At 39.2% G+C, this 18,292-nt stretch overlaps 1 protein-coding gene across 1 annotated transcript in view; it reads right to left on the bottom strand.

The window, feature by feature from the left end:
- Positions 1-18,292, bottom strand: part of ATP7A (ATPase copper transporting alpha) — a 119,199-nt gene that overhangs the window by 60,245 nt on the left and 40,662 nt on the right. The gene's annotated exons all lie outside the window — the stretch shown is intronic.

The following is an 18,292-nucleotide window of genomic DNA, read 5'->3' as shown; positions in this document are numbered from 1 at the left end:
AATGGAGACTGTCCCAATAAGAGCTAGCACGGACCATTTCAACTGGGATGAAATCTCCAAGGATGAATTCTGCCCATTTCTGAAGCAGATGCTAATTTGACTGACCTTCTACCACCACATATGATAGGATGTTTAAATATTTCCGAATCCTATTCTCTCAGAGGGCACAAGGTAAAAACGATTACAAAGATGGCTCTCCTTAGACAATCAAATAATCAACTTAAAAGCAAGCAAGCTTTATATATAAGTAAACCCTGACCACTGACACACCTGAAGGCACACTCACCAGACTGCTTTAGGCTCAGCATCTTTGTATTTATGAAGCACCCTTGTTTAAGGCCTCCCCTTACACTACCTTTGAATCTACTCCCTGGTTTTGGAAACATGACTAGCTTCCATGCTAAAATAGATATGTTACTAGAAAGGCTAGTAGTCCTTTGTTTTCAGACAATGGGCCCAAACGCACATCACAGGAAACTAGCAGAGCCTGCTTAAAAATCTGGATGACTCTTTAAGATACTAGGGCTAAAATGATAGTTCCGATTCAATTCACTTCATCAAGCACTTAAAACTAGCACAGCCTTACACTAGCAATAGGAAAACAAAGACAAAAAATAAACACCCCCCTATCCTTGAGTTTACCGAGTTGAAGAAGATACAACATATACTTTCATTGTTCTGTTGTTTTTCAATTGTGTCTGACTCTTCCTGACCCCATTTTGGGTTCTCTTGGCAAAGACACTGAAATGTCTGCCATTTCCTTCTCTAGCCCATTTTACATATTTGGAAACTGAGAGTTAAGTGACTTACCCAGGGCTACACAACTAGTAACTGTCAAATACAAGATCACCTTTGAATTCAAGTCTTCCTGACTCTAGTCCCAGTGTCTTGTCACTTTACCACCTAGCTGCTCACAACATGTACACAATGAGTAAATCTAAACAATCTGAACTGTAATTTCAAGAGGGAGATAATTTCAAGTGTTAGGCAATCAACTCTAAAAATGCTATCTATTATACTCAGAAACTCAATTGTTTGTATTGTTTTGATCTTTGTAATCTATTTTCAAGATCACATTCTCTCTCATCTTTGCAGGGGTAAGTTTTGCAATGATCTTTGCCCCAAAGCAATTTTGTTCTCCACTTGCCCTGCTACATTTTCTACAGGGCAGTCCAAGACCATAACGTACAAACCACAAAGACCCATACCTGCCCTGCTTCCCTACACCTTTTTCTATTAGAGCCATGGAAGTCGTGAAAAATCCTGCAATTTATCAAGGAGACAAAAGTTTCGAAAGGGAAGGAGAGAATGTGTGAATTCAAATTGCCCTTTACAGATCACAATCTCCCCTTCCATCTCTCCCCCTCTGCCTAACTCTTCTTAACCTTATTCCTTGTCCTCACCCAATATCCAATGACTTTATCCCTCTGTTTTCTCGCTCCATCACCTCTAATCTGATTTCATTTTTCTCTCTACACAGTCCTGATTCTACAGTTGACCAAATCCATACTCCCTGTCCAACAGCTGCTCGTGTCCTTACAATCTTCGGAGAGCAGTACTTCTCTATTCTGCTAAAGGAAGAAGTCACAAAACTGGGCTGACTGGACTGACTACAAATTCCTGTTATGTAATGTCAACTGGGCTCTCACTGATGAAAAGCAATTCTTCCTTGATTGAATCTAGAATACACTCCCCAAAGGCGTTCCAAGCCTCTCCCTGTCTCCTTGAGCTCCCTATTCCTTCTTCCTCCTCTCCCAGCAGAAAAATCTTGCCTCTTAATGATATAAAGGCCATACATTACAAGCTCTTTTACCTCTCTGATTCCACAGCTCAAAATCCATCTTTCCCATCCTCCCATTACAGCCCCTTCCCCCCTGCCCCATGCACACATGCTTACAACCATGTGCAGGCATCCCTCATTTTTTCAAAATCTACTCCACTCTGATATCTTCTCAAGCTAAACTCCTCTATTTCTCCTCCTTTTCAGTGCCAAGGATATAGTGAATAGTTATCTAATTTTACTGTCTCTACTTCCTTAACACCTACTCACTTTTTAATTCCTTATAATCAGGCCTCTGATCCCACCACTCAACAAATGAGGACCTTGGGCAGAATGATCACCAAGGTATATTACAATGCTAAAATTCTATGATTTTGCAAATGTTTGGTTTTTCAACATTTCTAAATCTCAATTTTGGTGCTGCCAATTATCAGTCATGGAATTATAAGACAGTACTAAATTTCAGAATGCAAAAGGAGACAGGATAAATTAGAATATGATGTGGAAAGATGATGTCTGAGTACCTTAAAGTATCTTAAAAGCCAATGTAAGTGAAATACAGTACTGTTTTTCACTTATCAATATAAAGGGAGGCAGTGGGACAGAGGAAAGAGCACCAACTCGGGAGTCCAATCTGGCTCAAGTTCTGGCTCCTGACCTTACTACTTGTGTAGCGCTGGACAAGAGATACCTGCTCTGGACTAGAGAAGCTTCTTGACAAGCTAGAGCACTAAACTGAATCTAATAAGAAATCCTATAAGTTGCATCCCTTGAGTACCAAAAATCAGCTTGACAAGTATAAATGGGAGGGACACAGCTAGAGGGCAGGTGCTCTGCAAAAGGAGTCGGGACTTTAGGAAGCAATGAGTAGCCCAAAAGCATGAAAGGGATTCCAGGAATAGAGAAGCGATTAGCCAGCCCACTGTACTTGGTACACATCATACCTCATCTGAAATGCTGTGTTCAGTTCTGGATGCCATGTTTTAAATAAACTGAAACATTACAGTGTTAAGAGGAGAGCAATTAGCACGGTGAAGTCTTGAGCCCATGACATATGAAGATCTAGGAACTAGGTATGTTCAGCTTGGAGAAAGGATGGAAGAGGAACTTGAGAGGTGCCTTAGAGCATCTGAAGAGCTATCGGATAATACATGGATCAGATTTGTTCCTGTCTGGCCCCAGGGGGTAGAGCAGGTGGAAACTGACAAGTAAACTTAGGTTTGATAAAAGTAAAAACATCTTAAGCAAGTGACCTGTCCCAAAGTTGACAATCCTACCTTGAGAGGTGGTAGTTTTTCTTTCTTTGGCAGTCTTCACGCAGAGACTGAATGACCATTTCTCAGGTATGTTAGAATGGGGGTTTCTTTGAGGCAGCTGGGTAGGATAAAGTACTGGGCTGAAGTCAGGAAGACCTGCATTCAAATGCAACCTCAGACACTTACTAGCTGTGTGACTTTGGATTAGTCATCTAACTTCCTGCTTGCCTCAATTTTCTCATCCGTAAAGTGGAAGTAATAATAGCACCCATCTCCCAGGGTTGTTGCATCAGAACTATTATATGCTCCTAGCACACAGTAAGCATCAAATAAATGTCAGCTATTGGGTATGGATTGTATTAGATGACTGAGGACCCTTCCAAATTTCCAGCTCTGATTCTAAGGTCCCTTCTAGCTCTAAATCTATGATTAAAATTGCTCCCCAGAGTCACCAAGCATTGGCTGCTAAACCCAATAGCCTTTTGTCAGGCCTTGTCTTTCATGGCCTTTGTGCAGCTTCTGACACCACTGACAACTGCCTCCCTGCTGGATTCTCTTTCCTTGACCTTCCTAGCACTGCTCTCTCCTGATTCTCTTCTTTTTTTTTTATTTAATAGCCTTTTATTTACAGGATATATACATGGGTAACTTTACAGCATTAACAATTGCCAAACCTCTTGTTCCAATTTTTCACCTCTTACCCTCCCCACCCCCTCCCCTAAATGGCAGGATGACCAGTAGATGTTAAATATATTAAAATATAACTTAGATACACAATAAGTATACATGACCAAAACATTATTTTGCTGTACAAAAAGAATCAGACTCTGAATTATTGTACAATTAGCTTGTGAAGGAAATCAAAAATGCATGTGTGCATAAATATAGGGATTGGGAATTCAATGTAATGGTTTTTAGTCATCTCCCAGAGTTATTTTTCTGGGTATAGCTAGTTCAGTTCATTACTGCTCCATTAGAAATGATTTGGTTGATCTCGTTGCTGAGGATGGCCTGATCCATCAGAACTGGTCATCATCTAGTATTGTTGTTGAAGTATATAATGATCTCCTGGTCCTGCTCATTTCACTCAGCATCAGTTGGTGTAAGTCTCTCCAGGCCTTTCTGAAATCATCCTGTTGGTCATTTCTTACAGAACAGTAATATTCCATAATTTTCATACCACAATTTATTCAGCCATTCTCCAACTGATGGACATCCATTCAGTTTCCAGTTTCTAGCCACTACAAAAAGGGCTGCCACAAACATTCGTGCACATACAGGTCCCTTTCCCTTCTTTATAATCTCTTTGGGATATAATCCCAGTAGTAACACTGCTGGATCAAAGGGTATGCACAGTTTGATAACTTTTTGAGCATAGTTCCAAACTACTCTCCAAAATGGTTGGATTCGTTCACAACTCCACCAACAATGCATCCTGATTCTCTTCTTGCCTTCTTTTCTTTAGACTGTATACTTCTTGAGGGCAGGGACTGTCTGTGGCCCTTTTTGTGTATCCCCAGTGCTTAGCACAGTGCCTGCTGAACTGTAAGCACTTAATAAATGTAAACTATTGAATGACCTTCCTAAGGCAGGCCTAGGCAAGATGCCACAGCGCCTAATTAAGGTAGTGTAAGAACACTGGGAACCTGAAGAAAGGTAAGCTGGAAAATAGAAAAGTAGTACCGAAAGGGGGGTGGAAAGATATCAAAGAAATGGATTGTATCAAACTTTTGTGCCAGGACTATGCAAAGAAAAGAGGGAAGAAACTCATCTTCCTCTTGCTCTGCACAATGGTTCAGCTATCATATAGGCTATATTGGCTTTGTAGACTGGCCTAGCAACTTAAATATCATTTATTAAAGTAATTTTTGTCAGAAAAATGTACCTGGATCTCAAACTTAAGAAAAAACTTTGGAGATAAGATCTACTCATAGGTTTGTGGTCAGGAATTTAAGTCCTTTGTTAGGGATGCTTTCTGTTGCGTATACTCCAAATCAAAGCCGTGGGACAGAAACCCCTGTTCAAAACAGGGAAAATATCTGGTAGAAAATGGAACAATTCACATGGTGAAAAGCTAAGAGGCCCTTACAAGTCCAAATCAGGACTATATCAACTCGTTCTCCTGTTACATATGGCCAGATGCATATGTTCCAAGACACCACTGGCTATCAATCGGACCTTCCTCCTTGCCTGCGCACATGGACATCTGCATCTCACAGGCTTTCACTTCTATGCTATTTGCTCTACTGAAATGCTCTTCCCCATGCAAACACAGGCTTTCTGGGAGGCTTTGGGAGCCGGTTCAGTCTAATCACATGTGGGTCTAGTTGCCCGGGCAGCTCTACCCACCCCACCATTCTTATCAATACTTGTATATAATGTAACATGTAGTTGTCCTATTTGTTTCTTAAAATTTAAAGTTTCTTTAAAATTTAAATGGTAGGAGCAACAATAATACAACTACTACCACTAATGATAATCAATAGCATTTATATACAAATACATGTTAAGGTTTACAAAATGGTTTACCTATGTGGTCTCTTTTCAGAACACAATCAAGAATGTTCTCTGTAGCACCCTGTAGCACCTAGCACAGATGTTTCACGTAAAGTAAGCACTTAAATGGTTCTGATGATAATGAAGATCATGATATTCCCGGATATAGTTAAATGCATCAAGAATCCTATTAGGTGCTAAGTGAAATGAGCAGAACCAGGAGATCATTATATACCCCAACAATAATACTGTATGAGGATGTATTCTGATGGAAGTGGATTTCTTTGACAAAGAGAAGATCTAACTCAGTTTCAATTGATCAAGGATGGACAGAAGCAGCTACACCCAAAGAAAGAACACTGGGAAATGAATGTAAACTGCTTGCATTTTTGTCTTTCTTTCCGGGTTATTTTTACCTTCTGAATCCAATTCTTCCTGTGCAACAAGTGAACAGTTCGGTTCTGCACACATAGATTGTATCTAGGATATACTGTAACATATTTAACATGTATAGGACTGCTTGCCATCTGGGGGAGGGGGTGAAGGGAGGGAGGGGAAAAACTGGAACAGAAGTGAGTGCAAGGGATAATGTAAAAAAACTACCCAGGCATCGGCTCTGTCAAAAAAAGTTAAAAAAAAAAAAAAAGAATCCTATCAGGAACAGCTTTATAGGAAAAACAGTGGTATAACAGGTTGTTATGGCGAAAAGAAAGGAGAACCTCAAAACAAGAAAATCCTATCGATACTAGAAACCAATAGTTAGACCTCAAGTAGTAGAAAAACAATCAAAGATCTTAGATTCAGAGTCACTTTAATAGATCATAGAATCAAACTTATATATTGCCAACATGTCAACTAAATATTACCACCAAAACAAAGAGTTGAGATTTAAGACAAGTCTAAAAAGACTCGCAATGTTTTCTTAAAGTTTCTGGCCTATCTCGCTTCTCCTTGCAATCAAAGTAGCAAGATTTGGATTTCTGAACAGCTACATTTGAATGACTTTTATGACCCACTGTTCTCCCTTTTCTGACAAAACCTCAGCCAGCAAATTTGTGGACTTCATGTTGAACACAGGTAGATCTCCATCCCTGGAACTCCAGCAGAGTTGAAGGCTAGTATAGGTTCCTGCAGGCATGCTTTTTTGGCAAAAACGGGGTGGGAGTGTTCCAGGGAGCTCCTCAATGGCTTTGCCATGAGAAAGGCTCTCAGGGACGCAAGAGTTTGAGAGACAGAGAGACAGCTGGTAGGAAATAAGGCACAAACAAATAACAGAAAGAGGAATTTTTGTTTAACTAGACCTGACGAACTCTCTGTTCCAGTAAAAGACCTCTGCAACTTCTAGTCTAAGAGCTGACTACAGCATTGAGAGATTAAGTGGCTTCTCCAGAGTCACACAGCCAGAATGGGTCAGAGGCCAGTTCTCTGATCATTGTGCAACTTTCTCAAAAGAAAAAAAAGATATATAAATAGCATAAAATAATGAAGTTCTACAACTATGAGTAGTTATAAAGAAATTTAAGACAAAATAGGAAAGGCACAAGGTTCGATGGTAGTTCTGAGGAGAAAGAAAGATTACTTTCTGCTGGGAGGGAGGGAGGAAGGAAGGATCAGAAAAGGCTTCCTAAATGTGCCACTTGAGCTGGGTAGAAATTCAGTGGAACTGGGCTGGGGGAAGATCATTCTAAGTAAAAGGAACAGCATGAACAAAGGCACAAACAAGGCTAAAAAATATGTAATCACATCCCCATGGCCACAGGCACTGCATCTGTCAGAGTGTACAACCTTGGACAACTGATTCCGGGAAGAACAGGGAAAGGAAAGGAATAAGCATTTATTAAGTACCTACTATGTATCAGGTACTGTGCAAAGTGCTTTGCAGTTGTTATCTCACTCGAGCCTCACAATCACCGTGAAAAGTAGGTGCTGCTATTATCTCCATTTTTACAGTTGAGGAAACTGATGCAGTCCTAGGTTAAGTGACTTGCCCAGAGTCACACAGGTGGTAAGTGTCTGAGGCCAGATTTGAATTAGGGCCTTCCTGTGCAGGTCTAATCCTTTATCCACTATACTACCAGCTGCCTGTGATTCTACTCCCAACCCCGATTCTAGCATGAGAATAAGGTGGTATGTTTTATCCTCTGGCCTCTAGAACAAATACTGCTCACTATTTGTCTTCTGTGTTCAATTGTGGATGCCCCCCCATTCATGTTTTTTTATTCATTGTGTATAACATATTCCTGGTTCTGCTCTCTTTACCTTGCATCAGTCCCTACAGTCTTTCCATGCCTTTCTGAATTCTTCATATTTTTCATGTCTCCCAAGACAATAATATTCTATTACATTCATATACCACACTTTAGCTCCCCTTCTAAGAGTATCCGATAAAGTTCTCAGCTAGTATTGGAAATGCTAACTTCAGAAAGTGAACCATTTCTTGCTGCCACTCAAAGAAGATCAAAAAATGATACGTAAGACGTTTCCTTGAAATAAATATAAATATGAAATAAACTAAAATAAAATAAAGTTTTAAGCAGTGTTGAAAAGGTCTTTTATTTTCTACTCAAAACTAAGAATGATTTATTAAAAAAACAAACTAGAACAAAAGAAAAGACAGGCTGATGAACAAAAACCAGAAGAGAGGCCTCACAATGCAGAGCAATGAATGGTAGATTTAGAATGAAAAGACCTGGGCTTTGGATGCCAGCTCTAACAAGTCACACTCTCTATAAGGCCTTAGTTTTTCTCATCTCCAAAATCAGGGGAACGACCTAGCTCTCAATCTGTGCTCCTGTGAGAATCTGTCAAAAAACAGCCAGCTCTGGAAAGAGTGAGGTAAATAAGACCTAAATTGAAGTGAAACATGTGAATAGCTACATTCATCCAACTCACCAGTACCAGCTGTACAATAGTGCCCCTGTCTTGTTAAACAAACTTGGTGGTTTGCAGCTATGCAAACACTCAACTGGCTAACTTCAGTGTATCTGGCTACTATTCCCCATTTACTATGATTCATGGGAAAAAAAGGAGGACAATAACTTGTCAAGTGTACAAGGCTTATTCCCAGGCACTTGTACCTACCCTTCTATTCTCATCCATTGAAAATCAGCATCAATACGCTGAATGGAAATAGAGGGGGGAAAGATTCCCTCTGATCTCATTCTCTCTATAGATGTCCTCTCTCCAAGCCTTTAACTAAGATGAACCTTTAAAGATGCAATTCTATTATTCACCCTGCCTGCTCTCAGAATCCTGTGTGGTCCCATCCCTTTTAATGAAATCACAATCCCTGGGCAGAGAAGTGGGAGGCCAGGTGAACCAGCTGTAGCAGCTGAGTGGCTTTAGAAAACTTGTATTTTGACTCAAACATTCTTAAAGCATTAAAAAAAGTGTTTACTATATATTAGCAAGGTCAAAAAAAAGAACATTCAAAATGGAAAAAAGCAATGTGGTTTATTGGCTTCCACATCTACTGTAGGACCCTGAAGAATACATTTTGCCCCCCCCCCTAAATACAGATAGATAGATTGGTCGATCAGCCTCTATCTATCTATCTATCTATCAATCATCTCTCCCTATCTAGTCTTTTTATATTATATACATATATTTTGCTGTGGCAATTGGGGTTCAGTAACTTGCCCAGGGTCACACAGCTAGGAAGTGTTAAGTGCCTGAGGCCAGATATGAACTCAGGTCCTCCTGATTTAAGGGCTGGTGCTCTATCCGCTGCCCCTCTCCCTATCTTTTCTAAGCTAAATATTATACAGCATGCAGAATTTACCAACCCCAAGGCCCTGAGAGGGTTAACGGGGGCAGTGTCAGTGAATCAACTGGTGAACATTGATGAAGAACCTGTCAGGTGATGTGGTTGGCACTGGAGATACCAAAACAAAATTAAACAATCCTTCTTCTCAGGGAGCTAACATTCCAACAGGAAGACAATAGGTACATATATAAATGTAATAGAAGGATGGGGAAAGACTTGGGCCCTGAGCTGAGTCTTAAAGGTGGGGCCTGAGCTGAGTCTTAAAGGAAGCTAGGGATTGCAAGAAGTGGCAATGAGAAGGAAGGGCATTTCAGGCATGATGGAGCAGGAAGTCAGTACAAAGACCCAGAGACAGCTAGGAGATGAGAAAGCTGTGTGTTCATTACAACAAGGAGGCTGGTGGGTGGAAGGGAGTAATGTGTATAAACACTGGAAAGATAGAAAGACAAGCTGTAAAGGTTTAATACCAAACACAGGTGCTTATATGTGATCCTAGAACAAAATGAGAGCTCATGAAGGCCTGAACTGGAATGACGTTTGTCTGAGTAGAGATAAGGGGATATGTTGAAGTGATATGACAGGGAAAGAAATAGCAAGATATAACAAATGATTGGATGGGTGGGTGAGGTACAGGAGAATGACGAGTTGAGGACAGCACCAGGTTTTCAAGCCTAGATTAATGGTGGTGTACTCAACCATAACACGGATGTTTGGAATAGGAATATGTGTGGCAGAAAGGCAAAGGATTTCATTCGGAACATGTTGAGTTTAAGATGTATATGAGACATCTAGTTTGAAATGTTCCCTAGGCAGTTCGTGATAAGGATTATGGCATTCGACTTTAATTGCTGGACTTAGGCTAGCTATTATACAGTAGATCTGACTGTTATCTGCATGGAGATGACACCTGAACCCATGGAAGTCAATGAGGTTACCAAACAAGAAGGTAGAAAGAAAAAAAAGAAAAGCACTTCAGGGGTCATACCCATACAGCTGAAGATGTAGATGATGAGCCAGATGAGAAGGTAGAATTCGAACTAGAGCAGTGCCACAAAAACCCAGAGAAGAGAGCTCATATAAGAAGGTGCCTGACAGTGTCAATGCTGCAGAAAGGGCAAGACAGATGAGGATGGAAAAAAGGCCATCAGACTTGTCAATTAAGAAAAGCACTTTGGAGAGAGCAGATTCACATTACAAGTTCAAAGTTTAAAAATTTTGGTGCAGAATGTTTGCTGCAGCCCTTTTGGTAGTGGCTAGAAACTGAAAACTGAATGGATGCCCATCAGCTGGAGAATGGCTGAATAAATTGTGGTATATGAATGTTATGGAATATTATTGTTCTGTAAGAAATGACCAACAGGATGATTTCAGAAAGGCCTGGAGAGACTTACACGAACTGATGCTGAGTGAAATGAGTAGGACCAGGAGATCATTATATACTTCAACAACAATACTATATGATGACCAGTTCTGATGGACCTGGCCATTCTCAGCAACGAGATCAACCAAATCATTTCCAATGGAGCAGTAAGGAACTGAACCAGCTACGCCCAGAGAAAGAACTCTGGGTGATGACTAAAAACCATTACATTGAATTCCCAATCCCTATATTTAGGCCCACCTGCATTTTTGATTTCCTTCACAAGCTAATTGTACAATATTTCAGAGTCTGATTCTTTTTGTACAGCAAAATAACGTTTTGGTCATGTATACTTATTGTGTATCTAATTTATATTTTAATATATTTAACATCTACTGGTCATCCTGCCATCTGGGGGAGGCGGTGGGGGGTAAGAGGTGAAAAATTGGAACAAGAGGTTTGGCAATTGTTAATGCTGTAAAGTTACCCATGCATATAGCCTGTAAATAAAAGGCTATTAAATAAAAAAAAAAGAAAGAAAAAAAAAAAGAAAAAAAATTTTGGTGCAGAATGTCACATGGTGATTCACAGCCAAAAAGCATTTAAAGTTCATCTTTTATCTGGGTTCCAAAAAGAATTAAATGTTGTTAGTGAGTCATTCCACTCACGTCCAACTCTTTGTAACCTCGTGTGGGGTTTTGCCATTTCCTTCTCCAGCTCATTTTACAGATGAGGAAACTGAGGCAAGCAGGGTTAAGTGACTTGCCTAGGGTTACATAGATATTAAATGGATGAGGCTGGATTTGAATTCTGGTCTTCCTGACTCCACATCTGGCATCCTATCTACTGTGCCACCTAGCTGCCCAAAGAATCAACACCAACATCCTAAACTTCAGAGCAGCAGACTCATGAACAACCAATATGCCTGGTAAATGCTACAGCTCGACATGAGTGGGGGAGGTGAAGAGGTGGGGAGAGCAAGACTATCCCAGAAAAAAACAAACAAGTGGACTCTTGTTGAGAGCTTTGGACAAGCTGCTTTTAAGATTGACTAAAAGAGAAGGAATGTTTCTGGTACTCCATGTACAAGGAAGCTAAGAGGAAGGAGAGAATCACAGTTTTCATTATGTTTCACCTAGGTTAAGGATTAAAAGGATTGTTGCAGGCTATCCTGGGAACTTCATCATTGTGTATAGCATGTATAACACGGTTTCTAGAGGAACATGCTTTTTGAATTCCAAACAGCTCTCATCCTATTTAGAATTTGGACTGCTTCATCAAAACCATCTAGTACTGGCTAAGAAATAGAATAGGGGATCAGTGGAATAGGTAATAATAGTCAATAGGAAAAGGCATAATAGTCAATGACTATAGTAATCTGCTGTTTGATAAAGTCAAAGGCTCTAGCTTCTAGGATAAGAACTCACTATTTGACAAACACTGCTGGGAAAACTGGAAAATAGCATAGCAGAAAGTAGGCACAGAACAATATCTCACATCCTATATCAAGATAAAGTCGAAATGGGTTCATAATTTAGACGAAAAGAGTGACACTACAAACAAATTAGAAGAGCAAAGAATAGTTTACCTATCAGATCTTTAGAAAAGAGATGAATTTATGACCAAACAATAGAGAACACTGTGCAATTCAAAATGGATAATTTTGATTACATTAAATTTAAAAGGTTTTGCACAAATTAAGCTAATGCAGCCAAGATTAAAAGAGAAGCAGAAAGATGGGAAACAATTTTTATAGCCAGTATTTTAGATAAAGGCCTCATTTCTAAGCTGCACAGAGAATTGAGTCAAATTTATAAGAATACAAGTCATTCCCCTATTGACAAATGGTCAAAAGACATGAATAGGCAATTCTCAGATGAAGAAATTAAAGCCATCTGTAAGTCATATGAAAAAAATGCTCTAAATCACTATTGATTAGAGAAATGAAAAGTAAAGCAATTCAAAGGTACCACCTCACATCTATTAGATTGACTAAGATGGCAAAAATAAAAATTATAAATGTTGAAAGAGATGTGGGAAAACTAGGACACTAATAATAAACTTGGTAGAATTGTATTGAACTGATTCAACCATTCTGGAGAGCAATTTGGAACTATGCCCAAAGGGCTATAAAATTGTCCATATTCTTTAATCCAGTAAAGCAACTACTGGGTGTGTATCCCAAAGAGATCATAAAAAAGGAGGAAAGGACACATGTGTACAAAAATATTCGTAGGAGCTCTTTTTGTTGTGTCAAAGAATTAGAAATTATGGGAAGCTAAATCATTATTGATTAGAGAAATGCAAATTAAAACAACTCTGAGGTATCACCTCACACCTATCAGATTAGCTAAGATGACAAGAAAAAATAATGATAAATATTGTAGGAGATGTTGGAAAACTGGGATACTGATGCATTGATAGTGAAGTTGTGAACTGATCTAGCTATTCTAAAGAGCAATTTGGAACACTATGCCCAAAGGGCTATAAAACTGTGCATACCCCTTGACCAAGATGTGCCACTACTGGGTCTGTATGTCAAGAAAATCATAAAGGAAAAAAATGGACATATGTGCAAAAATGTTTGTAGCAGCTCTTTTTATGGTAGCAAAGAACTAGAAAATGAATAAATGCTCATCAATTGGAGAATGGCTGAACAAGTTGTGGTATATGAAAGTAATGTAATATTATCATTCTATAAAAAATGAAAAAGATGATTTTAGAAAGGCCTGGAAAGATTTACATGAACTGATGCTGAGCGAAACAAACAGAACCAGAAATACATTGTAAACAGTAACAGCAAAATTGTGCAATGATCAACTATGAAATACTTGATTCTTCTCAGTGGTTCAGTGACACAAGGCAATCCCAGTAGACTTTGGATGGAAAATGCCATCTGCATCCAGAAAAGGAACTACGGAGATGGAATGTAAATCAACACATGCTATCTTCATTTCTTTTTTCTGTTTTTTTCTCTCCCCTGGTTTTTTCCCTTTGGTTCTGATTTTTCTCTCTCAACATGGTTCATAAAGCAATGTGTATTGGAAAATAAATTTTAAAAAATAAGAGTAAAGATTAAAAGGAGAGAGAGAGAGAGAGAGAGAGAGAGAGAGAGATCATAAAAAGGGGAAAGGATCACATATGGAAAAATGTTTATAGCAGCTCTTCTTATAGTGGCAAGGAACTGGAAATTGAGTGGATGGATGCCCATCAATTGGGGGAATGGCTGAATAAGTTATGGTATATGAATGTAATGGAATATTATTGTTCTCTAAGAAATAATGAGCAGGCTCATTTCAGAAAAGCCTGGAGAGACTTAAATGAACTGACGCTAAGAGAAGTGGGTAGAACTAGAACATCATATACAGCAACAAAAGATTATGTGATGATCAACTTCCATGGACTTAGCTCTTTTCAAGAATGAGGTGATTCATAGCAATTACCATAAACTTGTGATGGAAAGTGTCATCTGCATCCAGAGAGAGGACTATGGGGACTGAATGTAGATCATAACATAGTATTTTCACGTTTTTTAGTGGTGGCTGTATTTATTTATTTACTTTTTTCTCTCCTCGTGTTTTTCTCCCCTTTTGATCTGATTTTTCTTGTGCAATGTGATGAATATGGAAATATGTTTAGAGAAATTGCAAGTGTTTAACCTACATTGCATTGCTTGTCGTTCAGGGGAGGGAGGCAGGGAAGGAGAAAATTTTGAAACAAAAAGTTTTAGAAGGGTGAATGTTGAAAACTATCTTTACATGTATTTAGAAAAATAAAAAGCTATTATAAAAAAAGAAAATACATAGAAAAAAAGAAAAATGTTTGTAGCAGCTCTTTTTTAAGTGATAAGGAAATGGAAATTGAGTGGATATTCATCAATTGGGAAATGGCTGAATAAATTATGATATAAGAATGTAATAGATTATTATTGTTCCATGTGAAATGATGATCAGGCTAAATTTAGAAAAACCTGGAAAGACTTACATGAATGGATGCTGAGTGAAGTGAACAGAACCAGGAGAACCTCGTACACAGTAACAGCAAGATTATGTGATCAACTACGATAGACTTAGCTCTTGTCAGTAATACAGTGATTTAAGATAATTCCAAAAGACTTGTGATAAAAATGCCATCCCCATCCAGAGAAAGAACTATGGAGACTGAATGTAGATCAAAGCATACTATTTTTACGGTTTTTTGGGGGGGGAGTTGCTTTTTTCTTTCTCATGGTTTTTCCTTTTTTTCCTGATTCTTCTTTCACAATATGACTAATAAGAAAGTATGTTTAACATGACTGCACACCTGTAGCCTACATCAGATTGCTTGCTGTGAGGGAGGAAGGAAGGAAGGAAGGAAGAAAGGAAGGAAGGAAGGAAGGAAGGAAGGAAGGAAGGAAGGAAGGAAGGAAGGAAGGAAGGAAGGAAGGAAAATTTGGAACTCAAAATCTCATAAAAATGAATGTTAAAAACTATCTTTATATGTAAAAATATGTGAAAAATAAAATACTATTAAGCTGGGGAGGGAGGGAAGAAGTTAGGCTGCTTATAAAATGCTTCACTTTCCTCTATAGAGATAAAATTCACATTGCAGTTTTGGGACTCAAATAGAAATAAGCTCTCAAAGTTATTAAATGAAAATGGAACATGTCTTTGAAAGACAAAGAACAATTATCAATATTAACCACTGTAATTGAAAATGAAAGTCGAATAAGCAACCTCAGTTTTCATTTCCTGTAAGTTAATATGTGCAAATAAGGCATTTATAAAATAAATGATAAAATTCAAACTCTACAGAGAACAATACCAAATGAGTTTGATCAAATTTTCCACTAGTCTAGCCACTAAAAGGATAGAGAAGATAATTACTTAGAATCAGTATTCTTTACATAACTGCCCCAATTGTCTCCAGTAAGCCCATGGGCTCAGATTGTGATCTTTTCCCACTGCTGATTTCATATGCTTAAGGGGCAAAAAAGAACAAAATGATGCTAAGTTAATAAAGTCTTTTTGGCAGCTGGGACAGAACAGGTGGAGAACATGGACATTGGCCCCAACTCTTGGCAACAGCCCTGAGAATGAATGTCTTTTGAGTTTAACCAAGAAGCAGATGGGGTGGGGAGGATAATTAATCTCAACAGCTGCTTGTCCCAACCCTTGACCTTCTAGCTAGTTCCTCCATTACTGAGGAATATAGCTATATACTATATAACCAGAAGAAATGAAGATTAATGTTGAAATGAAGCTGCCACTTCTTTCTTTTACACAATGTAACATTGTGCTCCATCTGTGAAGATGAAAACTCTATTCTCCTGTCATCTCTTACCTTTTTCTCTCTACACTCTCCCTCATTCGGCTCAATCTTACCCCTTTTCATCCCTTTATGCTCTCCTCCCTTTACCCTTAAACTCTTGTTCTATAATTAACCAACTCCTCAACATCCAAGATCCCTTCCTTTTACTTTTTTCCATCTTCAGCACACAGAACTTCTATGGCTTCCTTTAGATCACCATTTCTGGCAGTCCTCTCTAGTGCATGTTCTCTGCCTCTTGTCTCAATTTCAACTAGATCAGAGAAGTGGGGAATCTCTTGCTTCTTCCTGCCGCAATTGATTGGCAGTTTTTCCTCCACCAATCTCCACTGCTGGGTCTTAGTCAATGCTCACCTCATAGTCTTCCTTCCAACTGCAAACTTTACACACACACACACATACACACACACACACACACACACACACACACTCTCTCTCTCTCTCTCTCTCTCTCTCTCTCTCTCTCTCTCTCTCTCTCTCTCCCTCCTTCCCTCCCTCCCTCCCTCCCTCCCCCCCACCTCTTCAATATACCTAGTAATGTCCCTTCAAATAATTCTAGCTACCCAGGTCATCAGCCTCCTCAACTCCAGAGCCTACTTTTTAAAATACCATTTCAGCCACTCATGAGAAGGGTCAGACCTTCAATCCCACCATCACCTATAACAACTCCATGATCTGAATTCTGAATTCCCATTGCTGAACAAAATCTCCTGTCCTTTTAGGTCTCCCTCTGCTTCATTCTTAAATGTGTTCTTTGTTGTCACCACAACCTTCCAGTGCTCCATTCCTACCTGTTCACCTAGTCCCTCATCCCCAACTTATATTTGCTCTCCTACCTTCATAGTCTTGATCTGTTATCCAATTTGACTCCATACACATAATACAGACACATACACACATAAATTCATATACACACTGTCAACAGGTAATCACAGCTTCATGAAACTTATGTGAAAACTAAGGTAATTTCAAGAGAAATGAACACCCATGTGGAACCCAAAGAGTTCACAATCCATACAGAAGTTGGTATATTTATGACAGTAGGACCAAGGGAAAAGGGGGTACCAGAAATCTCTGCCTAAAGGGGCATGGCATGAATGGGGAAAAATGTAGTAAAGATGAGAAAAGGTTAAAACCCCTCTCTAAGGGGAGGAGTAAGGTGAAAGCAAAAGCCACATTCTTTTCCCTTGGGAACTGCTAAATTCTGAGGCTGGGATGGCCTGCTTATCTACAATGTCTACAAGACTTTGTTATCTACTGTCTACAAGACAGTCTCAGTCTGATGCAGAATGACTTTTGCTTGTCTTGAGTCCCAAGGACACACAGGGAGTCCAGCATGAGATATAAATAACAAATTATGTCAGCTCAGGGGCGACTTCGTTTTTGACACATTCAACATCTCCAGCATACTCCAAGTCCAGACTCAAAAAGATAAGTTTAGGGTCACAATCACATGTGTGTTCTCGTGTTCTCTCTCTCTCTCTCTCTCTCTCTCTCTCTCTCTCTCTCTCTCTCTCACACACACACACACACACACACACACACACACACACACACTCACTTTCCTCTATCCTTGGCTTCTTCAAATCCTTTTTGCTTCTGCCATCACTACACTTATTAGATGAAGTAAATTTCAAATCAGTTTTTAAAAACCATGCCTTATATGTCTACTGCGCAGAAGGCAGCATGATAGGTGCCAGGATTAAAGAAAAACAACACAGCCCCTGCTGCAAAGGAGCTTACCTCTACTGGGATGATATGATACATACATGGAGAAACAAGGAAATAAGTATTTACAAGGCAATACACAATCATTTCACAAGAGAAGCCCACTAACAAGTGAAATGAATAGGAAAGAAGGTCACATAGAAGCTGCAATTGAGCAAGATGTCCAATGATAGACTAGGGCTGAACCTGGAGTCAGGAAAACCTGAGTTCAAATTTAGTCTCAGACACTTACTAGCTGCATGACTCTGGGCAAGTCACTTCACCTTTTTGTCTCAGTTTCCTCATCTGTAAAATGTACCTTGCAGGGTTATTGTGAGGATCAAATGAGATTATATATGTAAAGTGCTTGGGATAGTGCCTGACACACATAGTAGGTGCTATATAAATGCTTCTTGTTACACTATCCTATCTTTTGGATATGGCAGTTAAATTATACTTTGAAGAAATCTAGGGATTCTACCAGGTGGAAATGAGGAGGACACAGTGCGTTCCAAATATAGGAGAGCTACTCAGCAAAGACAGAGGGAGGAGACTGAATGGCGTTTATGAGAATAATTAACAGGCCTTTTTGAATGGAACAGAAAATGCAGGAAAGGGAA

The sequence above is a fragment of the Sarcophilus harrisii genome, chromosome X (assembly GCF_902635505.1).
Source record: "Sarcophilus harrisii chromosome X, mSarHar1.11, whole genome shotgun sequence".
Classification (NCBI taxonomy): Eukaryota; Metazoa; Chordata; class Mammalia; order Dasyuromorphia; family Dasyuridae; genus Sarcophilus; species Sarcophilus harrisii.
This window is presented reverse-complemented; position numbering and strand designations above follow the sequence as displayed.